Source organism: Ovis canadensis, chromosome 12, assembly GCF_042477335.2.
Source record: "Ovis canadensis isolate MfBH-ARS-UI-01 breed Bighorn chromosome 12, ARS-UI_OviCan_v2, whole genome shotgun sequence".
NCBI lineage: Eukaryota > Metazoa > Chordata > Mammalia > Artiodactyla > Bovidae > Ovis > Ovis canadensis.
Genome location: NC_091256.1, coordinates 54,333,631 through 54,359,336, shown reverse-complemented (window position 1 = coordinate 54,359,336; position 25,706 = coordinate 54,333,631). Strand labels below are relative to the sequence as shown.

At 48.8% G+C, this 25,706-nt stretch overlaps 1 protein-coding gene across 13 annotated transcripts in view; it reads left to right on the top strand.

Moving 5' to 3' along the window:
• The first annotated feature begins 1,111 nt into the window (after positions 1–1,111).
• The window catches only part of PIK3CD (phosphatidylinositol-4,5-bisphosphate 3-kinase catalytic subunit delta), a 61,450-nt gene continuing 36,855 nt past the window's right edge, over positions 1,112–25,706 (top strand). For 3 of the 13 annotated variants that reach the window (XM_069545757.1, XM_069545759.1, XM_069545744.1), the window contains exon 1: positions 1,129–1,416. The gene's annotated coding sequence lies outside the window, so the exon portion shown is untranslated. Of the gene's footprint in view, positions 3,810–4,083; positions 4,329–10,872; positions 11,065–25,706 lie in introns of those variants that run through there. The other 10 variants (XM_069545755.1, XM_069545760.1, XM_069545746.1 and 7 more) reach the window with 7 other exon arrangements.

Below are 25,706 nucleotides of genomic sequence, written 5' to 3'. Positions count from 1 at the left end.
CCAAATGTTAGGAAACGGGGATGACTTAGTAACCCACTCGTCTTGCCCAAATTCTCTCCCATTTCCTGGCTGAACACAGAACTGCCTGTCCTTCCAATGTTGTAGCCAGTGCTGGGCTCAAGCCAGCCCTGGGGGTGGCCAGAGGATCTCTTGGATAGAAGGAATGCCTCTCCAAGCCTCAGTGTCTTCTGTTCAAGGAAAGCGAACAGGTGCTTTCTTTCCCAGGCTGGGTTGGGGAGGGTCCTTTAAGTCATTGGACAAAGAAATTGACTGGCTCATCGCCCATCACATGCTGGAAAGATCTGAAGCCACTGTAGTAATCTTGGGGGGCACTGACCCATGCTCTTGACCCATCCAAGGCCACAGGCCACTGCTTTCCCTCCAGGACTGGGCGCAATGGGACTCTGAGCTCCAAGTCCTGCCCCACTTACCCACCCTCCTGCCCAGTTCCCTGCACTTGGCCTTGGGGCCCCCCTGGGTGCCTCCAGCTTTCCTCCCTCCAGGGCTAAAGTCCTTTGCTGTGTGTATGTGGAAGGTGTGGGGCTTTTATGAGCTTTTAGGACCTTGATTTGATTGTTTTCTTTAATAAATAAAAACCGTCGACTTAAAAAAATAGTCACAACATAAAAGTCAAGAGTTATGTTTTATTTGGTGGGAATTTTTAAGACGGCAAGCTTGGGAGACAGCATCCCAAGTAACCCTGAGAGAACTGCTACTGATAAAGCGGTGGGGGGTGCCGCAGTGCAGAGGAGTGAAATTATATAGATGTTTGCAACAAGGGGCAAGTAGTCTGAACATCAAAAGATTATTATTAATTATGAAAAACCAGATATCTCAAGTTAAGGAATTTAGCACTTTTCTGTGTACGAGAAGATGCAAGAGCCTGGGCTCGCAGAAATCATTGCTTTCATATGCATCTCAGCTAGCGGAGCCAGAATCCTGCGTTTTTCCACATGCCTGCGCCCCGCCACCAATACCCTCAGCTCCTCAGAGCTGGTCTACGGGAGCTTCATCCTTCTTCCTGGGCGCCCTCCGGGCTCAGATATTCACATTTGGAGGGCCGGAATCGCTGCTGGCTGTGACATCTTTGTGTGTTGACACGGCAGGAAACACTCCATTTCTGGATACAGATAGAAACTTGTTTTGAAGAAGGGCAAGGTGTAGCTTGCAGAGGCACCTGGGCTGACGGCCCCTCCAGCCCGAGACGGAGGGGGCCAGGCCAGGCAGGCGGAGGGTTGGAAGCGGCAGGAGGGCCTGCTGTTTTTCCAGTTGCAAGTAAAAGGGAAACAAAGTGGGAAGTGGAGTGTGCGGGCTGTCAGCAGGCGGGGCGCCCCCATCGCGCCCCGCCTCCGTCCCTCGAGGCTCACTCGCGCCCAGCGCCGGAGCTCCCAGCGGCTGCCAGCTGCGCCCGGACGGGTAAGCGCTCACCTCCGGCTGCGTCTGGGAGGTGGGGGAAGAGGACTGGGACTAGGGACTTCGGGGGACTTAGGAGGACCTCGAAGAGACGGGGGACCGGCTTGTGAACGTCTCCCGGGGCGAAGAGCCGGTGCACCCGGGTCCTGTGCACCCGCCCTCGTCTAGCGAGCCGGGAGAGGGGGCTCCCCCCGGAACTTGGGTCAAGGTTGTGCGCGGGGTCGGGGCGGCCCCCCGGAGCGTCCGCCGAGAGAGGGGTGCACACAGCTCCCGTGCGTGGGGACTGCATGCCCCGCGGAGCGGGACGGGGAGCTCCCGGGCCCGAGGCGGGGTACGGGGTGCGCTCCCGCGGCGAGACAGCCTCGTATGCACCAGCCGAGCCCAGGGAAGGACAGTGCTTAGTCGCGTGCGCCCTGCCCCGAGAGCTGGCGAACGGGACCCGGGGCGCCTGGGCTACGCCGTGGGACGCAGGCTAAGTTCCCTACGGCGGTTCCGCCTCCCCCCACCCCCGCCCCGAGCTCCCGTCGAGCCGCGGGGAGAGGAGTGCACACACCTCCCCTGCGCCCTGGCCCTGTGCGCCCTCCCCAACCCCGGAGAGCGGGACCCGTGGCTGGCGAGAGGCCAAGGAAGGGGTTGCCGGGCGCTTGGACTTGCGGCGGGTCCTTCCCGCCGACCCCGGCAGGGCTCGGGCTGCCGGCGCCGCTCACCGCGTGTTTACTGCAGCGACGCGGCGAGACCAGCGCCGGATCTGCGGCTGGGTCCGGGTTACGCCGGCAAAACCGCCTTCAGCTTTGCATTTCCGGACTCTTCTTTCTGTCTTTCTTCTTTTTAATACCCTTACCCGTAATTCAGCCTGAATGAGGCTGCTGCTGCTGCTTTTTTTTTAAAAATCGAGTTTCCTGTTTTTATTTAGGGTCCGTCCTGTGCACCCCCTTCTCTGAGATCTAGGAGAGAGGACTCGGGGGAACTTTTTTGGGGACCGGGACGTGGGGGCGGGGGCACTGCTTTGCCATCTGCGCCCTGAGCCCTGCTCCGGTGGGGAGATGGATAGCCAGGAGAGGACTGATACGCGCTTCGGGAGGGGAAGCGAGGGGGGATGGGATTTCCGGGGCCGGAGTGGGGGACACCGTGGGCAGCCCGTGCCGGCGGCCCACGTACCAGGTTCAAAAGCAGCACCCTTGGGATCTGTCCAGTTTGCATATGGAGCGGTCTGGAGCCGTCGGATGATTGGGCAGCTTTCATTTCGTTCAGGTGTCCCCAGGAAGGAGGGCGCTGTGGGTCTCGAACCCCCACAGGACCATCAAATGGGGCTTCTTTTCCCCGGGGCTCCTGCAGAAACCCCGACAGACGCCACCCCCAGAAATGCCCTGCACGCACGGTCACGCCTGTGTGAGGTGTGTGCCCTGGGGCAGAGAGCTGCTTCCTTTCCCAGGAATCTCCCCGGGAAAGGGTCACTGCTCCAGAGGGACTTTGAAACCAAGAACTAATCCCACTGCTCACTTCCAGAGAGTCTGCACACCCACCGCTGGCGTGCCTGAGTGCCTCAGTGTTCTTCTTAAGTGAATGGTGCCATAGGGTTTTTTACGTGTATATTCAGTTAATCATAGGCGCCGAATGAGGGCTCCATTTGCGCTGGAGGAAACCAAGGCTCAGCACAGCGAAAACTTGCTGACCCACACGTTTACAATTAGCTGATCCAGAATCCTGGTTCCTTTAGACGCCAAAGCATTTAGTCATCTGATAGTGTTGTTTGCAAATGAAGAAGAATGTATGTCGCCTAACAGTTTGCTTGGTGTTCGGACCTGGGACGTGGGATGTCCTTTCAGAGCCATAGAGTCTAAGGTACCCACCTAGATGCTCTCCTGTAACACCCTGCTACCCTTACCCACCAGGTTTGAGGAACATGATAAGTGGGGGTGAAGATTTTTCTGATTTAGAAGGCTGCCAGCAAACACAAGGACAGCAGAATAGAGCTTTCTTTTCTGTTCTCCCTAGAGCAGAAATCGCCAACCCCTTCACATTCCCATGCCCCACTGTGGCTTAATGTCTTGATGGTGGGATTCTGTCCACCCTGGCTCAGGAGGGCTCTGACTAGCACATACTGAGGTTCATTCTCTTCTGGTGCTTTCAGCAAAGAAGTGGAAAACACCCGGGGTGTGGGGGTGGGGTGGGAGGATGAGTATACTCTTAAAACCTAGTTGGCAGTTGCCAGCTCTAAAGACAAGCCAAGCTTACTTCCCCTCACCTCTCCACCCACCTTTAGAAACAACACTGCCAATACAGATGTTTCTGGAATTAGGGCAACTGCCCCAAAGGTCCTTCTGGCCATGCTGATGTCCCTTTCCTGCAGGACAAACTGCATTTTTGCTGCTTTGGTCCTTGCTCAGGAAGTACGGGTAAAGTACATCTTTGAATGATGCTTGGGGCTCGTTTTTTCTCTTGCTTTATTACGGATCCCCCTGGGGGCCAAGGCTGAAAACAAGGCAGGCTGGCAGGGAGAGTACCAGCTCCTGGGGGTGCCTACAAGGCAAGACAATCCATAAAGAGAGACCAGCCTCAGACCTGGTTAGCTTTGCTTTTGTGCCTGTGTCAAGGGAGATTGTGGGGTGGGGGGAGAATGAGGGAGTATGAAGGGTCAGTTCCTGCTTCACCTTGTTTTCCTTCAATTGCACAGTTAGAGGGAGAAGTGAATGTGCAACTTATGAAGCAATTCCCCTTTGGCTAGCTTATTTTTCAAAACCATTTTTGTTTAGAGAGCACCTCCCTCCCTCCAGCTGCTTCTGTGGGTCTGATGGTGGGGCTTGGGGCCCCACCAAGTGTTTCCTTACCGTGGGACCTCAGAAGAGCTCTTTCTGCCACTCTCCAGAGGACAAACACTTTTCCCAGCTGAGCGGTTGGAGCGGCAGGACTGGAGGGTAAGGCTCCCAGGAGGGTCAGGGAGGGTCAGTGCCCCACTGCCCCCGGTCAGAGTCAAGATGCGTATGGTAATTAGCCGCCAGCCCATGGAGGGTGGTGGGAGCCTGATTGATTTGGGAGAAAGGAAAGCATCTTCATTCTGGGGCCACTGCTGGTGTTTCATAAATGACAAAGGTTGCAAAACTCCTCCTCTCTCCCTGCAGTTAATGCTAAAACTGAATTTTCTTCAACTTGGTTCGTGGAAATCCCCTGCAATCATATCAGAAATGCTGCCAGTTTCAAGGTGGGGGGAAAAAACAATAAAAAAAAAACTGGGGAGCCTCTCTCTTCACTCTTTTCCTTGCAGACAAATACTGACTTGCTTTGAATCATTCCAAAATCTGGTTGCCTCTCCCTTCCCTGGAGGCCAGCACAGCCCCTGGGGCCTGAGGTTGGTGCTGCACTGGTACGGCTTGTAGAAATCTCTACTCCTCCCCATCACAGGTGGTGACCTGACCCCCCTCAGAGAAGGGCTCTTGGGGCTTCTCCTGGAAATGGGTGTTTTCCAAGGCTGCTTACTTTCTGAGCCGAGAGTGAGAGTCCTTAGAGTGATGGGTGTGTCTGTTCCTAAAGTGGTATTTCAGTTCACTTGTGTTTCACTTACTTTGGGGGAAATTACTTTTTCCACTTAGAGGAAATGCCAGGAACGTGAGAGTAAGTGGGCTGCGGTGATGAGCCAGGGGAGAGCTGCAGAAAGGGAGTGAACTGCTTGAATTGGATTTTACTGTCTTGGAGGGATGCCATATTTGTTTCCTGTGGCAGTCAATAACAAATTCTTACAGTTTTTGTGGTCTAAAACAACACAAATGTATTCCCTCACAGTTCTAGAGCCCAAAAGTTCAAAATCAAGGTGTCTGTATGGCCACCCTCTCTCCGGAATCCTCCCCCCTGCCTCTTCCCGCTTCTGAGGGCTCCAGCTGTTTTTGGCTAGTGGCAGCATCATCTGATCTCTGGCCCTCTGTTCACACGGCTCCTCCTCTCTGTCTTCTCCTCTTGAGTCTCTTAGAGGGACAACTGTCATTGGATTTGGGGTCCACCTGAACAGTCCAGGATGAATTAATCTTAGGGTCCTTAATTACATCAGCAAAGACCCTTTCTGCACAAAGTTAATTTTCCAAATAATTCATAGGTTCTGGGGATGAAGGCAGACATATCTTTAGGGGGCCACCGTTCAGCCTACTACAGAAGGATGGGAGTGTGTTTCTTTGGTATTTTCTGGGGAAGGTTTGAGCACAGTCATCTTTGCAGGGAATGGAACGCTACCTACGTCTGGGCCCTATACTTTCCTGTGGGTGACATCAGGCAAGGATTTCAGAGTCACTAGAGGCCCTGTTGTCACCAGCCTTCCTTCCGCCCTCCTGCTGCCCTCTCCCCAGCTTTGTGAACTGGCAGCCGCCTTAGAAGTTAGCTCTGCTATTAGTAGTACCCTCCACAATCAGGGTCCCAAAGGCAGAAAAGAAAGTTCCTGGAATTCAAAGGAACTGCCAAGAGACCAAGCTCTTCGCCTGCAGGGAATTGTTTCAGCCCCCTTATTCTTCCCTGGTCCCACCTGACCTCGGACAGCACTTTCTCAGCTCAGGGCTTCCAACCTCTGTCTGGGGACACACAGCCCCTCCCAGTTTGGAGTTTCCTCTCTTGAGCAGTTGTTGGGGTGGCTCAGTTTTGTTGCTATGTCCCTATGTCCTCCTCCTAAGCAGCCACCATTGTGAGGTGGGGCAGGATGGGGCTGGTCGTGTGGGAAGGGATTTGGGGAGCCCCATCCCTATTACTGAAGTTTGTAGGGGTGGAAGCTTTCTGGAGGGGCAAGGCTCCTATTCCACCTCCCCATCTAGAATTGCAGGGGAGCATTGCCTTTTTTTGTGTTGGTTGTGAAATCTTGGAGACATGCTGTCTTCTCAACTGGGAAGCAGGTTCATAGCTGTGATACTGAAACTTGAAGTCCTTTATATACAGGCGGGGTGGGTGCAGAGGTGATGATGGAGGGATTGCCACATGGAAGAAAAAGTATGTCTTTGGAGTCAACCAGACTCAATTTTAATCCCAACCAGTTAAAAAAAAAAATTATTTTCAGTGTGGATAATTTTAAAGCCGTTTTGCTTCTGTTTTATGTTTCGGTTTTTGGACCTAGAAGAATGTGGGATCTTAAGTCCACTGCCAAGGATTGAACCCACACCCCCTGCACTGGAAGGCAAAGTCCCAACCCCTGGACCACCAGGGAAGTCCTTCCCAACCACTAGACAAATCACAGACCCCTCGCAAGCCTCAGAGTCCCCAGTTTTAACACTGGAATAGCAATTTTATCGCCAGTCTTGAACATTTCATATAGTCATGTGTAAAGTGCCAGGCACACTCTTATGTCTGTAAGAGCTGATGTGTACGGGGTGTGTAGAACGTCTTGTAGGATTTTAGTTCCGTGACCAGGGATGGAACCTGGGCCCTCAGAAGTGGAAGCGTGGAGACCTAACCACTGGATCACCAGGGAATTCCCACTTTTCCATCTTTTAATGTGCATTTTCAACTGTGACCAGTGTGCTGTGTGCTTATTCTCTCAGCCATGCTCAATTCTTTGCAACCCCAGGGACTGTAGCCTGCCAGGCTCCTCTATCCATGTGGATTCTCCAGCAAGGATACTGGAGTGGGTTGTCTTGCCCTCCTCCAAGGGATCTTCCCAACCCAGGGATTGAACCCTGCATTAGGCATATGCTTTTTTACTTTGATTTTTATGTTTTAATTGTGGTAAAATTCACTTTTCACTTTCATGAATTGGCGAAGGAAATGGCAACCCACTCCAGTATTCTTGCTTGGAGAATCCCAGGGACAGAGGAGCCTGATTGGCTGCCGTCTTTGGGGTCGCACAGAGTTGGACACGACTGAAGTGACTTAGCAGCTTAGCATACATAAAAATGACCATTTCGATCATTTTTTCAAGTGTATTTCATTCTGTGGCACTTAGTACATTCACATTGTCATCACCTATCACTACTGTCCGTCTCCAGAATTTTTTTGTTTTGCAAAATCGAAACTCTTTACCCCTAATACTCTGTATGGCTTGCCCCACCTCAGCCCTGGGGAACCACCATTCAGCTTTCTGTCCCAGAAGCTGACTACCCTTGGTACCTGATACAAACGAAAACGCACAGCATTTGTCCTTTTGTGACGGGCTCATTTCACTCAGCATCACCATGACCTCTGGATTCACCTGCGTTGCAGCCATGTGTCAGAAGCCGCCCCACCTCTCTTTTTAAGGACTGAATAATATTCTATTGTATGGATGGACCGCATTTTGCTTGCCTAGTCATCTGTCTATGGACACTTGGTTACTTCCACTTTGGGGCTATTGTGAATAATGCTGCTATGAATGTGGATGTTCATAGATATCTGTTTGGGTCCTTGCTTTGAATTCTTTTGCCTATATACCCAGAAGTGTAATTGCTGGATCATATGATAATTCTATACTTAATTGTGTGAGGGGCAAATCATGTGCTTTTGTAATTTGCTTTTTTCACTTAATGGGGGCATGTTAGCATTCCACATCACTTCATCACCTGGTTATCCTTCTATTGGCAGGATAAATGTCCTAGTGCAGGGACACCATTACTTTCTCGGGCATCCTCCACTGTGGGACATTTATCTTGCTTCCAGGCACACACACACACACACACACACACCCTACTTTTGAAGCACTATAACAGATATTTTCAGGCATCTGAATTTTCCCATATTCAAGAATTACCATCAAAGGTATTGACCACTTTTATGGCTCATGGAGCTAAATATTTTTCCAGGAAATATTGAATGAGTTTATCCCAGTGATGTAGAACAGTTTCATGATGGCATTTAACAATATTGGTAAAAAATGTTTACTAATTGGCTTAAAAGGTAGTCATCTTAAAATTTTTTGTTTTATTTATTTATTTTGCTAATGAGGCTGAATAGCTTTCTTTTTGGTTGTTAGCTATAGGAATAGCATGAAGTTTGCTGCAGTATAACATAGCAATTAAACCCTTGACCTCTAGAATTGGATGGAACTCTGGAATTTAAACTGTAGTTTCCCTACATTCCTGCTGTGTGACCTTGAGATTTCTTACATTCTGGATCCTCGGTTTCCTCTTCTGTTAAGTGAAGCTAATGGGACCTGTTCCTAGTGTTGTCTTAAGGATTAAATGAGATAAACTAGAAAATGAACATTGTGTATCATATAGTTCATACTCAGCCCACCAGACTCCTCTGTCCAAGGAATTCTCCAGGCAAGAATACTAGAGTGGGTTGCCATTCCCTTCTCCAGGGGATCTTCCCCACCCAGGGATCAAACCTGGTCTTCCATATTGCAGGCAGATTCTTTACCGTCTGAGCCACCAGGGAAGCCCAAGCCTACAGCACCTGATATTCCTGGGCAGGCTCCCATCCCAAGTACTAATCGGGCTGAATCCTGCTTAGCTTCTGAGATCAGACAAGATCAGGTGCATTTAGGGTGGTGTGGCCAACGAATGGGCTTCTCAGGTGGTGCAGGTGGTAAAGGGCCCACCTGCCAGTGCAGGGGAGGCAAGAGCTCTGGGTTTGACCCCTGGGTTAGGAAGATCCCCTGGAGAAGGGCAAGGCAACCTACTCGACTACTACTGTTATTATCATTATTTTTTATTAAACAAATCTCCATTTACCCTCAAGATTAATCTTGTTACTACAAGGAGAGATGGTTTACACTTAAGCCAAAGGGATTTGGGTTAAGCGTGGGGATCCATTTTTCTGCTGTAAAGGTAGATGATCAGCCCTTCTGTTAAAATGGACCTAGTCCCCAGCTGTCTGCCTGAATCTGGGTGCAAGCCTCCCCAGGGCAAATGCATGAACCGATGCTTACTGAGAGGTGTGGCGGGACTGAGGGACTGCAGGACCTGTGCTCTGGGGTCCGCACCCCTGCGTCATGGAAATGAGGGTAAAGGCTTATGAATGGTGGCGTCCAGAATTCATCTTGGTGATCGTTTCTGTCCACATGCAGTCGCTCCTTCGTGCAGTTTGGTCCCACAGGCGCAGGACCCTGGGGTAGCACGAGCGTGGGTTGCTGACCATGAAGCAGGCTTTTGCAGGCCTTTAGAGTAAAAAGTAAAGCTTCTCTAGTGGCTCAGTGGTAAAGGATCCTGCCAGTGTAGGAGATGCAAGAGAGACTAGTTCGATCCCTGGGTGGGGAAGATCCCCTGGAGTAGGAAATGGCAACCCATTTCAGTATTTTTGCCTGGAAAATTCCATGGACAGAGGAACCTAGTGGGCTATAGCCCATGGGGTCGCAAAGAGTCGGACACAGCTGAGCACAGCACAGAGTGAAATGGCGTCCAAGCTCCTCTCAAGCGCGCGTCAGGTAGCCTCAGGTGAGGGTCGTCCATCCAACACATAGTTTGTTTAAGCATGCATTTTACTCTTTGCTGCCGACCTGTGTCTGAGGAGGAAATCAATAATATCAGGGTCTTGATCTCAAACAGCTTCATGAGAAATTTCTTCTAGTGGAAAAACCACCAAAAACCCCTCCAACTTTCCCTCTCACCTGTCCCTCTTTAAAAACTCCATTGAAAAACCTTTCTCATGTTCAGAGCCAATGAAAAGATGAGCAAAACCACACTCTTGTTTCTGATGGTTCATGGGTCCAAAAGCCAGCTCACTGGGTTATGAATCTTTTTTCCCTATTGTGTGGTGTGACGAATATTTGAATAAATATTCACCTACTGTCATTGGGAAACCAGTGATGAAGCGTGCTCTATTTTCAATTAAGTGCAGCCCTGAGTCTTATATAAGGGAGCTTCATAAGATGTGTGAGGCTTAGTATTTCCAGTGGGAGGCACAGTGTTTGAGAATGAGTAGAGAGAAAGTCTAATGTTCATGTCAAAAGCAACAGTTTAGGAACTAGATGGAAGTTGAGATCTTGGTTTTGATCCTAAACGCTTAGTGATCTTGACCTCTCTGAGCCTCCAGATTTTCATCTGAAAATTGACATAACCATATCTCTTTTATTGGATTGTCGTGAGGATTAGAAATAAGGAAAAACTTGTATTAGTTTGGAATGGGCACTTCAAAAGTTGCTGTGTTTGCCACTGGATGAACGAATCTTTGCACCCCACACTGTAGGACTGAATGGATTTTAAATGACAGGTATCTCTGTCATAAGTTGTTGAGGCTTGCTTCTGTGCTAGGGTTTATTCAACCACTATCCTTTTTTTTTTTTTTTTTAACTTTTTGACTATGCTGCTTGGCATGTGGGATCTTAGTTCCCTAACCGGGGTTCAACTCTCTCCCCCTGCATTGAAAAAAAGTGTGGAATCTTAACAACTGGACTACCAGGAAAGTCCCCAACCACTATCTTATTTGATTCTCCCACAAATGATCCTTTTGGAATGCACAGGGTGTGTGCCAGTAAATACCCCCATTTTACAGATAAAGGTTGGAATCGCTTTGCCCTTTGTTATCAGCCTGTTCCTCTCAGATGTGCCAAAGCCAGGAGGTTCATTTTTTTTTTTTCAGCTTTTTCTAACTGTTCAAGGTCTGGAGGAGCTCGGAGGACAGAGGCTGAGGAGGGTGGAGGTGAGGCTTCTAGTGAGGTCTACCATCAAGTGATCTCAGCCCCATCACCTGCAAGCTGCAGCAGTGAGATGGGGTGCCCAAGTGGGCAGGCTGCTCTGAAGGCAGCCATCGCAGGACGGCTTTCTGCTGCAGGTTTGTGGGAAAGTGGTTGGGAGATGGCTAGGCAGCTGGCCATGACCTTTACCCTCATGGACCTTGCTTCTCCAACTTTCCCACCCGCTCCTCCCACCAGAGAGATGGGATTGTGACCCTTGCCTGCTGCAGCCCACCCCAACCATGACCTTGCTTTGAAGCTTCAAGTTTTATTTTTAATCCTAACAATAATTTTACATTCTATTCCTCGATAATCCATGTTTATTTTGCTATTCCCCCTTACTTTTGAGTCAGATGGATGCTCTGGGAAGATGTTTATGTTCTTGCTGTGGCTTCCGTTATTCCCACCCCAGTGTCTCCAACTACAGTTTGAAAAACAGATTAAGGCAAAATAGCGATTAGATTCAGAGAAGGCAATGGCACCCCACTCCAGTACTCTTGCTTGGAAAATTCCATGGACGGAGGAACCTGGTGGGCTGAAGTCCATGGGGTCTCTGAGGGTCGGACATGACTGAGTGACTTCACTTTCACTTTCTTTCATTGGAGAAGGAAATGGAAACCCACTCCAGTGTTCTTGCCTGGAGAATCCCAGGGACGGGGGAGCCTGGTGGGCTGCCGTCTATGGGGTTGCAGAGTCGGACACGACTGAAGTGACTCAGCAATAGCAGCAGCAATTAGATTAGATGCAACTGTGATGAGATACCTAGCTTCTTAGGAGCAGTTTAAAAAAATTATTACTTTATTTGGCTGCACTGGGTCTTAGTTGCAGCATACAGGATATAGTTTCCTGACCAGGGATCAAACCCAGGCCCCCTGCATTGGGAGTGCAGAGTCTTAGCCACTGGACCACTAGGGAGGTCCCATAGGAGCCCGTTTATCCTATGTGATTCATTGACTGATTAACTGAAACTTCGGTTTAGGTAGATAATTATGAAAATGCTGCCTCTCAAATCTAAGCATCTTAACTTAAAACATATCCCTGTATACTGATGTGGGACTTCCCTGGCAGTTCAGTGGTTAAGACCCCAAGCTCCCAATGCCAGAGGATCTGGTCAGAGAACTAAGATCCCCCTTGTCATGCAGCATGCCCTCTTCCCACCCCCAAAAAAGTACATAGATGTACTGATGTGAGGCCAAGAGCTTTTGTTTGATTGGGTCATCATTCTTAAGTAAGGCATAGAGTCCTTGTCAATTCTCATTCTTTTCCCCTACCTTTTACAGTTGCTTTGCTCAGTCTCATTCAACGGAAACTTTGTTTTAGTGAGTTGTCTTTACTGTTTTCTAAAGGATTCAATTCTGTTTTCATGGAAACAGCTCTTTCTAGTCACACCCATATTTCACCCACTTATCCGCTGACCACACTGTGTAATTACAAAGGTGAACAGCTGGCATGGGTGTGCTTGGGCACAAGAACAGCTAAGTCTTTCAGAGACCAAAACCTGCAGCCTGGTACCCTGAGTGGTCAGCACGATAAGACCATCAGTCAAGGTGTCTTGAAGAGGGAATGGTGAGCGCAATTCCCTCAATTCTGCTACAGAGAGGTGAGGGGGGGGGTGGTGGGGATGGGGGAAGACAGCAGAATCACAGAGCCTGGGTGAGAGGTGGAGTTTGACCTAGAACTCCCATCTCAAAGACCCAGCCCCTCACCCTGAGATGAGCACAACCAGCTCCAGAAAAGGTATCTTTCACACTAGTTTCGTTTCTGCAGATCCTATTAGCAGTATGTATACCAATGAGCCTTGCTATTGGCCAGCTCTGAATTGCCACCTTAGTCTAGCTTGTCGCATCTTTAATAACAATAAAAACAAACCCTTTTGTAGCACCTACTCTGTGCTAGGTAGTATTCTGGGCACTTTGAAAATACTAACTTATTCTTATTTATTTATTTATTTGACTGTGCCAGGTCTTTAGTTGTGCATGTAGGATCTTGTTCCCGGAACAGGGATCAAACCCCTCTGCGTTGAGAGTAAGAGTCTTAGTCACTAGACCACCAGTTGTTGTTCAGTGGCTAAGTCGTGTCCTACTCTTTATGAAGCCATGGACTACAGCCCGCTCCTCTGTCCTTCACTATCTCCCAGAGTTTGTTCAAATTCATGTTCACTGAGTCTGTTATGCTATCTAACCATCTTATCCTCTGCCACCCCCTTCTCCCTTTGCCTTCCATCTTTCCCAGTATTATGGTCTTTTCCAATGAGTCAGCTCTTCTTATCAGGTGGCCAATGCACTGGAGCTTCAGCTTCAACAACACCAGGGAAGTCCCCCAAATACTAATTTCTTCTTTGAAGCACTATCATGATCTGTGTTTTACAAAAGGGGGAACTGAGGCACAAAGAGGTTTAGTAACTTATCTAGGTATTACTCAGAAAGGAAGTGGCAGAGCTTGTTCCACACCCCTGTCCTGTGCTGTCTCCAAATGCGCCCCCATGTTGCCCAAGAGGGGAATCTGGATCCCAGGTGGGAGGAGGGCTGAGGCCTCTGGGAGCCCATCAGCTGTGCAGAGGGTCGTCCCCGCCCTGTTCTCACTGGTTCCCTCTGTCTCCATGCTAGCTTGGGGTCCAGACAGCCTGTCTGTTCTTGCAGTCCTTTGTCTCGGCGGAGCTGGCCTCCTGGGTTCTGTTCCTCCACAGAGAGAGGTCCCAGGAGGATGCAGCTTCTGGTGCCCAGCCCACCCTAGTCTGCCTAGGTAGTGCCCATTCTCCCCTTCTGTCCAGCAGAAGCAGGGCCCAACCTCTGCAACCTCTACTGCCACCTTGCCCAACTCTTGAGCCTTTCGTGGGAAGTCCACCCAAGGGTCCTCAACCTACTGGGTGACACAGTCACGGCAACAGGACTCAAGTGTCTTCTTGACCCGTGGCCCAAATCTGGTTCTTCTGGACACCCAGGAAAGGGAGCATGGTTCAGTGGTGAGAGCAGGGCTCGGGGGTCAACCTGGTTCACATCTGCCTCTCCCATCACTAGCTGTGCAGCGTCACCTCCTCGAGCCTCACCCTCCTCCTTTATGAAACAGAAGGCCTGCCATAGGGGCTTCTTGTGATGATTAAATGCAAAAATGGACGTAAGGCACCTAAAATGTGCTGGCTTATGACAGGTGCTTAGTGATGGAAGGATCCTTGCTGTAGCCCCAGAGACGGGCTTGACAACCGATGAAGAAGCTGTTGTTGTTGTTTTAATGTTTATTTATTTATTTGGCTGTGGCAGGTCTTAGTTGAGGCACGCGCTGTCTTTAGTTGCAACATGTGAACTCTTAGTTGCGGCACGTGGAATCTAGTTCCCTGACCAGGGATTGAACCGGGCCCCCTGCATTGACAGCATGGCGGCTTAGCCACTGGAACACCAGGGAAGACCCGAAGCTATTGTTTTGAACCTACCTGGTAGGTTCCTGGGGTAGAAGCAGCCTGGAGACCTGAAAGTGGAAGGAGGAGATATACAGGGCCTCTGCCAAGGAGAGATGGAATGAGATGGGTGATGGAATGGGACGTTCAGAGTTCTCTGTGGTCCCTGAAGGCTTACAGGTTTTCTTCAGATCTGGGGTTTCCTGACAACAGGAGAGAAGGACGTGCAAACCCATGGCTGAGTGGGGAAGGAGAAGGTTGGAGGCTGAGCCTAGGGAAGGGGTACCTAGGAGAATGGAGTACACTGCCAAACGGCTGAGACCCTTAGGAGGGGAAGCCATCTCCACTGCCACCCTGAATGTGTGTGTGTGTGTGATTTGTTTGGGGTCAGGACAGGAGAGATGAAGTCGAGTTCTCAGAGTTTTTTTTTAAATTTATTTATTTTTGTCTGTGCTGGGTCTTCGTTGCTGCGTGGGCCTTTCTCCAGTTGCAGCAAGCAGGGGCTACTCTCTAGGTGCAGTGTGCAGGCTTCTCATTCTAGGCACCCGGGCTTTAGTTGTGGCATATGAGCTCGGTAGTTGTAGTTCCTGGGCACCAGAGCACAGTCTCGGTGGTTGTGGCACCCTAGCTTAGTTGCCTGGTCCAAGGCATACAGGATCTTCCAGGATTAGGGATGGAATCTTCGTCTCCTGAACTGGCAGACGGATTCTTTACCATTGAGCCACCCAGGAAGCCCTGCAGTTTTAAAAGATACTTGGGGGTCTTGAGATTGGGGTGTCTACATCTTCTGGATATTATCGGCTGTGATTTTCCTAGATTATGCATGTGCACGTTTTTATATATGTGCTATATGTTTTATAAGTGTGTGTTTATACTATATGTATTTAATTGCATAGTTATGAAAAGTTTGTAAATAAAACCTGCCTTACAGATTCACTACTCAATGGTTTCTAACCTTTCTCAGATTTTTAAATCCCCCCCCTTTTTTTGGCATGTGGGATCTTAGGTTCCCCAACCAGGGATTGAACCTGTGCCCCAAGTGGAAGCCTGGATTCTTAACCACTGGACCGCTAGGGAAGTCCCAGATTTTAAATCTTTTTGAAAATCTGTTGAAAAATCACAGAACTTCTCCCCAGAAAAAAGCTCCTAGGAGACCATTTGTGTGTATACTTTCATCAGGCTCGCAGAGGTCCCCAGGTTCATCCTAGATTCTGGGAGGGTGCAGTGAAGAGCTGTTTGGGTTCGACTGCCAGCTTCTGACTCTGAAACCAACCTCAGAAGCCAGAGAGAGAAGAAAGATTCTGATCTCCCCGTGGCCTCCATGAGACACACTTGCCCCACCACGTGTTCAAAGTCCGCTTTGGAGCTGTTTCTATTTCCAGTAAATCGACCACCTCTTAGATACGATGTACCAGTGTACTCTGTGCTGTTTAAGTCTTTTTCTTTGCTCTAAATTCACGGCTCGTTTTGCCTTTCATCCAGGACCTGCTTTCCTGCATCACTGGGTGGCTCTGCTGTAGGAGCGCCTCATTTGTGGAGGCCACTCTGTCCTTTAAGAAGTTGCAACCTGCGGCTTTGTGGCCACCCACCCCCCTTCTGCATGAAGGGCAGGTGGAGAGGCCTTCCCGGTAGAGCTGGGTGTCAACCATGTGTGGGTGGGATGGTCTATAGGGAACAGGAAGTCAGAGCCATGTCCAGGCCCCAGATATTGGGCTCCAGGCGGCTTGAAACCCTGTAGGATGAGTACACAGACACCCTTTCACTGACTGGCAGCAGTTAGCCTTCCCGAGAGCTTCCCACATTCTCTGCGCCAGGTATGAAAGGGGCCCCTCCACTTGAAGCACCCCAACACTTTCCCCAGTCCTACAATGGGCCAGCCCCTCTTGTGCCACTTCTGACTTGGGATAGTGACCTCGCCTGGTTTCCTCTTCCCCTTCTAGAACATAACAAGCTTTATTGAGATATAATTCACATGCCATAAAATTCTTTTAATGTATACAATTCAGTATTTTTTAATATAGTCACAGAATTGTGCAACCATCACTATAACCTATTATAGAACATTTTCATCACTCAAAAAGAAATCTTGTAGCTGTTGTTCAGTTGCTAACTCATGTCCGACTCTTTGAAACCCCATGGACTGCAGCATGCCAGGCTTCCCTGTCCTTCACTATCTCCCGGAGTCCACCCAAACCCATGTCCATTGAATTGGTGATGCCATCCAACCATCTCCTTCTCTGTCACCCCCTTCTCCTGTCCTTGATCTTTCCCAGCATCAGGGTCTTTTCCAATGAGTCGGCTCTTCTCATCAGGTGGCCAAAGTATTGGAGTTTCATTTTAATTATTCAAAAATGAAACCTAGTATTCACTAGCAATCACTCTCCATTTCTCCCGAACCCCTCCCAGCCCTGGCAACCACTGCTCTACTTTCTGTTTCTATGGACTTGCCTATCCTGGACATTTTATACATGGAATCACACAGGATGTGGTCTTCTGTGGCTGGCTTCTTTCACTCGGCCTGTTGCCACTTCTTTAGGAATGTCTCTGACTCATTATTACAGTGGAGGAGTTGTTTGTACTGACTGTTCAGTCACAGGTATTGATAGAGCCTCTGCTATACTAAGCCTGGAGCAGGTGCTAGGCCACATAGTGAACACCGCAGCCATCAGTGTATTTGTTATCTACTGCTGTGTAACAAGTTACCCCCAAACTTAGCAGCTTAGGGCTTCCCTAGTGACTCAGTGCTAAAGAATCCACCTGCCAGTGCAGGAGACATGGGTTTGATCCCTGGTCTGGGAAGATCCCACATGCTGTGGGACAACTAATCCATTGCTCTACAACTACTGAGCCTGTGCTCTAGAGCCTCAGAGCCGCAACTACTGAGCCCACGATTGTAGCTACTGAAGCCTTCGTGCCCTAGAGCCTGTGTTCCACAACAAGAGAAGCCACTTCAATGAGAAGCCTGTGCACTGCAGCTAGAGAGCAGCTCCTACTTGCCACAACTAGGAAAAAGCCCAGCAGCAATGAAGACCCAGCACAGCCAGAAATTAATAAATAAAATTGTTAAAAATACAAAACAAAATGAAAAAATTAGCAGCTTAAACAACAAACGCTATCTCACGGTTTCTGTAGGTCAGAATCAGGGAGCAGCTGGTGCTGCAGGTGCACCTGGCTGGAGATACCTGCCAAGGTTTTGATATCTCAGTTCCTTGCCATGTGGGCTTCTTCACAGGATAGCTTAAGTGTCCGTATAACTTGGTTGCTGGCTTAGCCAAGAGATAAAGATGAGAGAAAGATAAAAGATTTTAAAAAAAGACCAAAGTTTGCCCCAGATTGAAGCCCCATGTTCTTTTATAACCCAATCTCCAAGGCAACTTGGCATCACTCTGCCATATTCTGTAGACCAACCATGCTGTCATATGGGTCGCTCAGCTGCGTCTGACTCTTTGTGACCCCATGGACTGCAGCACGCCAGATCTCCCGGTCCTTCACTATGCCCTGGAGTTTGCTCAAACTCATGTCCATTGAATCAATGATGCCATCCAACCATCTCATCCTCTGTCACCCTCTTCTCCTTCTGCCTTCAATCTTTCTCAGCATCAGGGTCTTTTCTAATGAGTCGGCTCTTCGCATCATGGCCAAAGTATTGGAGCTTCAGCTTCAGTATCAGTCTTCCAGTGAATAGTCAGGGTTGATTTCCTTTAGGATTGACTGGTTTGATCTCCTTGCTGTCCAAGGGACTCTCAAGAATCTTCTCCAGCACCACAGTTCAAAAGCATCAAATATGATTGGGGGCTCCACAAAGGTTCAAATACCAAGAGAAGCAAGTATCTGGATATAGTTTCAAGTAGAGAGTGGTCCTTAGGAAATCCAGGACCCAGTTGGCTCCTTCATGAAGGGCTTACAGTGCTGCCTCTGAATGACTGTTGGGTCAACCCTGAGTTCTCTGGATGCCGTTCTCTCTTGAGGCCTCTTCCCTTCCTCCCTACTCTGTATTTCTAATTAGGGAGCTTGACATGTAATTACGTTGTATTTGTTTCTACCAGATTTACCCACTTCTGTTAGAATAAGTTTTACAGACTTCTTTCTCCAGGTATTTGTAAATTCTGTTTGCATTTCTGTCGATGAGTGAGCCAGTTCTTGAATCTCCTTTCATTCTTGTCATCAAAAAGAGGTGTTCAATAGAACGGGCCTAGGACCCACCCCATTGGTTTTGACCACCTCCCACCAGGGCACTGGGTCACACCATCTAACAGTTGCAGAGACCCCTCATTGTCCAGGTGGCCTGTAAGACTGTCTGTTTTAAAATTGTTTCATTTACTCATCTGGCTGTGCCAGGCCTAGTTTCAGCATGCAGCAGCTTTTAGTTGCTCCCTCTGAACTCTTAGTTGCAGCATATGGGATTTAGTTCCCTGACCAGGGATTGAAGGTGGGTTCCCAGCATTGGGATCATGCAGTCTTAGCCCCTGGATTACCAGGGAAGTCCCCCATAAGATGGTCTTGAGGGGTGGGATTGGGTCACAATAAAATGGGCACAATGTGTGTGTCCTGTTGCTCAGTCGTGTCCAACTCTGTGCAACACCATGGACTGTAGCTCTCCAGGCTCCTCCACCCATGGAATTTTCCAGGCAAGAATACTGGAGTGGGTTGCCATTCCCTTCTCCAGGGGATCTTCCCGACCCAGGGATTGAGCCCAGGTCTCCTGCATTTCAGGCAAGCTCTTGACTGTCTCAGCCACCAGGGAAGCCCAAAATGGGGACATATCATGCATTAAAAAATTGAGACAGTTCAGTGGTTAAGACTCCGGGCTTGCAAGGCAGGGGGCGTAGGTTCCATCCCTGTTAGGGGAACTGAGATCCTACATGTTCCAAGGGGTGGTCAGAAAGAAAAAAACAAAATCCAGCCTGGTGCCCTATAAGAGGCAGATGATTCGCTGTAAGAAGCAGCTTTAGTTGTTGGTCTTGTGGTTTCAGCTTCCTGCTCTGCCATTTGCTGTGTAGGTTTGGGTAAGTCTTGGGCCCCAGTTTCCTTAAGGAGATGATGATAATAACCACCTTGTGGGGTTGTTTTTAGGACTTAATGAGATAAAGTTCCAGGTATGCATTGCTGCATGAATCACACTGGATTTAGAGCTATAAAGCAGCAACTGTTTTATTATAAGCATGGATTCTATGGGCCAGGAACTCAGATAGGGCTTGACAGGCCAGCTTGGCTGTGTTTTGTGATGTCTAGGGTCAGTGGGGAAGGCCCTCAAAGGACTGCTGGTTACATGAACACCTGGGGGCTGGAATCACCTGGAAGTTTCTTCCTTTAAAAAAATTTTTTTAAATGTTACACATTTTTTTTGGTTTTGTTGGATCTTTGTTGCGGCACCTGAGATCTTCGTTGTGCGGGATCTTTCACTGCAGCGCTTGGACTCTCTAGCTGTGGTGCACAGGCTCAGTAGTTGTAGTGCACAGCTTAGTTGCTTCTTGGTATGTGGGATCTCAATTCCTCAACCAGGGATCAAACCCACGTCCCCTGCAGTGCAAGGCAGATTCTCAACCACTGGACCAATAGGGAAGCTCCACCTGGAAGTGTCTTCACTCCTCCGGCTGCCTGGATGGGGCTGACTCAGAGGCTGGGCTCATATGGGACTGTCAACCCGAGTGCCTACGCTGGCTTCTCTTTCTAGCTTGGGCTTCCTCACAGCATGGTGGCTCTGGGCCACACTTTCCTGATGGTCAGAACTCCGAGAACAAGCATTACTGCTTGACTCCAAACCTAGCTGGAAGCTGTATGGCCATTTATGGGCTCAGCTCTCAAGTCATTCAGCATCACTCCTGCTATATACTCTTGCTCAAGGAAGTCAAAAGGCCACCTAGATATATATATAATTTTGCCACACCACGTGGCATGTGGGATCTTAGTTCCCTGATCAGGGATCAAACCTGTGCCCCCTGCAATGAAAGCATGGAGTCTTACCGGCTGGACCGCTAGGGAAGTCCCCCAGCCCAGATTTAAGGGAAGGAGACATACCAATAGACGCCTTTCCTGTGAGGACTGGCTGCCATGTTTTAAAAGCTTCATGGTAAATTTAAAAACATTTAGCACAATGACTGGCATGTTGTATGGGCCAGAAAATATTGGCAGCTATTCCCTCTGCTGCTGTTGTTCATTTCGGCATCTCTCAGTACTGACTGCTGTGGATCTTATCATGTGCCTTGCACAAACCCTCTGCCCCCTGTCTTAAAGAAACAATCTTAAGCTGCAGCCCTGCAGATATGTGAAGTCTAATATTGCCAGATTCGTTCATTTTACCATTTTCAAGTTTGGACCCAACTTTAAAAAACTCCCTAGCTCTTGGGCGAATTTTCTTACCCTCAGGTCTTCTCAAATGCATCTAGAGTTTTCACAAGAAGCTTCCGAGAAGGTCAGTTTCCTGAGTCCCCAGGGTGTCTTTCATGTTCTTTGATGTGTGATTCACACAATCTGCTCTTGTTCCAGGCACCCTATTTATCCCCTTACTCTAATTTTCTCTGAATAAAAGTTCACAATTGACCTTTTCCACAAACAGAGGAATAGTTTTTCTTCTCTAAAGTGTATAAAAAAATCTGTAACATCCTGTCCTTCCATAAGAATCACATGCTAGAACTGGAAACCTAAGACTCACAGGAAACCACGGTGGAAAACAGGGTATAACCAGGTGCCCACTGCGAGGCCCGGCTAGAAGCCCCTAACCTGTGCTGTCCCATTGCTCCTTACCTCCACTTGCCACGTTGACACTGTCTGCCAGATCTTCTTTTTTAATTATTTTTGTTTTTGGCTGCACAGGGTCTCTGCTGCTTTGCACAGGCTTTCTCTTGATTGCAGCCTGCAGGCTTCTCATTGCAGTGGCTTCTTTTGTGGTGGAGCACAGCCTCTAGAGCTCCAGCTCAGGAGTTGTGGGGCACGGGCTAAGTTGTTCTGTGGTAAGTGGAATTCTCCCAGACCAGGGATCGAACTTGTGTCCCTTGCATTGGCACGCAGATTCTTATCCACTGCACCCCCAGGAAAGTCCTGCAGGATCTTCTTTTTACTGAAGAAACAGGTCTGGAGAGATCAGGAAACTCATCCAAATCCTGGTCTAACTCCAGGGCTGGTGCTCCCACCTCTCACCAGGAGACCCTGCAACTAAGAATGCTTTTGGGTCACGTGTGTGCTCATTCACTTCGGTCGTGTCTGATTCTTTGTGATCCTATGGGCTGTAGGCCGCCAAGCCCCTCTGTCCATGGGATTCTCCAGGCAAGACTACTGGAGTGGGCTGCCATGCCCGCCTTTGAGGGATCTTCCCAACCCAGGAACTGAACGTTTGTCTAATGTCTGCTGCATTGACAGGTGGGATCTTTACCACTAGCACCACCTGGAAAGCCTGCTTTGGGGCTGACACTTGACAGAATAAGCACTGCAGACATGAACATCATTTTAAAAAATCTGTGCCTCCCCTCCCTTAATGTCCCTCCCCTCAAGATCACAGACTCTGGAAGCCTCAGCTCAGGCAGACTTTTTTGGTCTAAGCTCGGGGAATTGGCAAAAGAAACAAGCTTCAAGATTCTAATTAACTTTGGTTTTTAACTACAGATGAGCCACTTTTTGAGTGATCTGGGGGTGAGAGTCTCAAAGATTAATGAAAATCTGTAAAAGTGGCAGGAGAGCAGGAGGCAGACACTCCTGTAATTAAGTTCCTTCATTCCTTGTGCTTAAAGAGTAAAGAGATCAAGGGAACAAAAGGATGGGGGAATTACGTGAATAATCATGGAGGGACTTCCCTGGCAGTCTGGTGGTTAAGACGTGGTGCTTCCATTGCAGGGGGCTTGAGTTCAGTCCCTGATTGGGAAACTAAGATCCCACCTGCTTCACAGTGTGGCCAAAAATAAATAAATAAACAAAATTTAAAAACAAAACAAAACTGTGGATACTGTCTCCTCATTTTGAGGAGGATTGTTTTCCAGAATCATCTTGTTTTTCCTAATAAAACTTAAAATAAGCATTGAACTTTTTCCTTTTTTTTTTTTTTTGGTTAATTCCATTTTTTTTTAGTTGTTAGTTTCATCTTTTTTTTTTTAGTATAGCCTTTCTCGTCTTAGAGCTACTCAACTTTATTTTTTATATATAAGACAACTGTGTCCCTTTAAACAAAAATTATTTATTTATTTATTTGTGGCTGTGCTGGGTCTTTGTCGCTCTAGTTATGGTGACTGGGGGCTCCTCTCTAGTTGTGGTGCTTGGGCTTCACATTGCAGTGGTTTCTCTTATTGCAGAGCATGGGCTCTAGGGCATGCGGGTCAGTACCTGTGGCTCACAGGCTTAGTTGCTCCATAGGATGGGGAATCTTCTGGGATCAGGGACTGAACTTGTGTTTCCTGCATTGGCAGGTGGATTCTTTACCACTGAGCCACCAGGGAAGTACTCCTACTCAGCTTTCTTATCTGACCACATCTAAAAATGCTATAGAGAAAGAAAAATAATTTTCCTTCTACCCTTCTAAGTTCCTGGCTGAGACCCCTCCTACCTGCCCTGTAATAAACAGAGTAACAGGAGAAAAACAAATTTAAATACATACATATGTACGAAAGCCCCCCTCCAAAGATATGAGACTCACAGAAGTCACCAGACTTCTCTGTGCCTTTAAGACAAAGAGACAAGAGAAGGGGTTTGGGCTAGGGGTGGTAAGATGGTGAAGAAGTTAACAGGGTTTGCTTATATAGCCTCCATCTGTCCATGCTCAGGCTCGGTCATGTCCGACTCTTTGCAACCGTCTGGACTGTAGCCCACCAGGCTCCTCTGTCCATGGGATTTCCCAGGCAAGAATACTGGAGAGGGTTGCCATTTCCTCTTCCAGGGGATCTTCCCAACCCAGGGATCGAACCCACATCTCCTGAGTCTCCTGCCTCAGCAGGTGGGTTCTTCACTCAAGCTGTCAAGGAAACCCCTTGCCCCTAAATTCCCTGCCTGTGGTGATTAGGGATGTCTTTTTCCTCTTAGTGCAGGGAAGGTACCTTTCATGCGGAAGATTTATTTCCTGGTGTTAGGGGACAAAAAGGTTCAGAGAGTCCTTTTTGCACTGGTTGTTTCTCAACTCCTTTTAATTTCAAATAATCAGTATGCCAAAGTGGCATATCTGAGGTTGACATACTCTGACCCCTTGCAGTGCTGAGGGCCAGGTTTGAAAAGGGAGAGACAAGCAGAATTCCAGGAAGGCTGGAGGTTGGGATATGTGTGGGCAGCAGAGAGAAGCTGACATTTCATTACAGTCAGCTTACATAGAAATGTCAGGACAGGGTGCAGAAGGAGTGGAGCAAATACGCTTCCCTCTTCCAGGCCTGCTGAATGTGACAAGGGGCTCTGGCAGGTGGGCGCAGAGGCTCATCTGATCTCTTGCTGCAAGCTCAGGAACTTATAAAGAGGAGATGGTTGGATGGCATCACTGACTCAATGGACATGAATTTGGGCAGACTCCAGGAGTTAGTGAAGGACAAGGAAGCCTGGTGTGTGGCAGTCCATGGGGTTGTAAAGAGTTGGACTCAACTGAGTGACAACAACAATAGCTTTTGGCAATAGCTAGTAGAGAAGTGGGACTCTAATTTCTTTATTCTTTATAACAATGGTGAAACTAATTTATTGATCCACCTAACTAATTTCTTTATGGTGGTGGTGGTGGTTTAGTCGCTAAGTCGTGTCCAACTTGTGACCCCTTGGACTGTAGCCTGCCAGCCTCCTCTGTCCATGGGGATTCTCTAGGCAAGAATACTGGAGTGGGTTGCCAGTAACTCACTTATATTTCAGAAAGGAGTTAATATATCCGAACTTGGAACCAGATCGGACACTTTGATTTTTTTCCCCCTCTCTGCCACTAACTAGTGGGTCGCAGCATCTCTGTGAGAGAAAATATGTCTGAGCATTTCATATACCACACACCAGGCACTGTCCTAGAGACTTTCCACATGTCTGTAGTAATTCACTTAATTATCTCCCAAACAGCTGATTGCATGCTGACTCTAGAATTTGTCAGTGCAGTTCCAGGACATTTGTAAATACAGGCAGGATGACTTCTGTGACTTTTGCCATTTCAAAGAATCCTGGGTTTTTCTCTTGGCTCCAGAGGAAAATAATACCCTCATTTGAACATTGTTAATGGAGACCTTGCTTTGAGGTTGACTTTCAATCAAACCCAGGCTGGAGAGAAAGGAAGTCTGCACCACAGGGCCCCTAGGGAGAAGGGCACCCACAGGTGGAGATGGAACCCTCCAAAACCTGTCAGCTACTTGGAAAATCTCTTCTGTTGCCTGGCCTTAGAGGGTCATTATCCTTTCCTGATTGAGGCTTGTTAGGGATACTACCCCTCCCTAGTCAGGATGCCTGTCAAAGAACCCCTCCCTGCATGTTTACCCATCCAAAGTCCAAGTGTGACCCTGAGGCTTATACTTCATCCTGGGAAACCTGGATTCTGTGCATTAAGGGTGGTCCTACCGACCTCCGCCCCTGCCCCCACTGGGAACCCCTCCCTCCTCGGGCTGAGTCCGGGTCCCATCCACGAGTGTACTGTCTCTTGCCTCAAGGAGGAGCAGGAGTGGAGGTAGAAGCTTGCCAGTGGCGCCCTGGGTTGGATGCGGGGTTGTTCCCACCCAGCGGCCAGGCTCCGCCTTCTCCAGCTCGCAGCGCCCGGGTTCAGTGTGAATGCGCACTAGTGCGTGTGTGTCTGTGGTCTCCGCGGCTGTGTGATTGTGTGTTGACATACAGTAATTATGTGTGTTTGTCTGTGTATCTTCGGTCTCTGAATATTTGTACAGGAGTATGTGACTTTGAGCATCATTGTGTGTGTCAGTTTATGTAGAAGAAGGAGAAGGAAATGGCAACCCACTCCAGTATGCTTGCCTGGAGAGTCTTACGGACAGAGGAGCCTGGCGGGTTACAGTCCATGGGGTCGCAAAAAGTCGGACACGACTTAGCGACTAAACCACCACCACCATATGACTTTCCGCATCATTGTGTGTGTGTCAGTTTAGGTAACTGTGCCCGAATGTGTGTGTATGTGTGTGAACGTGCATGCGAGTGTACGCGTGTGTGACATCCGGTGATGGGATACCAAGGGAGATTCTCCTATCCTGAAGCCCCTCTCTTCTCTTCTCGAGAATCCCGGGGAGCCCGGCACCCCCGGCCCTGACAGGGGTGCTGGGGACAGTACGCAGAGATCGCCGAGGGCCCCGGGGCTTTCCAGGACCGGTCCGCCTGGTCCGCGCATTCCAGGCTTCTTCAAGATTCCCGGGAACTTCTGTTGGAGTTTCTCCTGCCCTTTTCCCAGGCTCTGGGCGACGCTGGGATGGAGGGAGG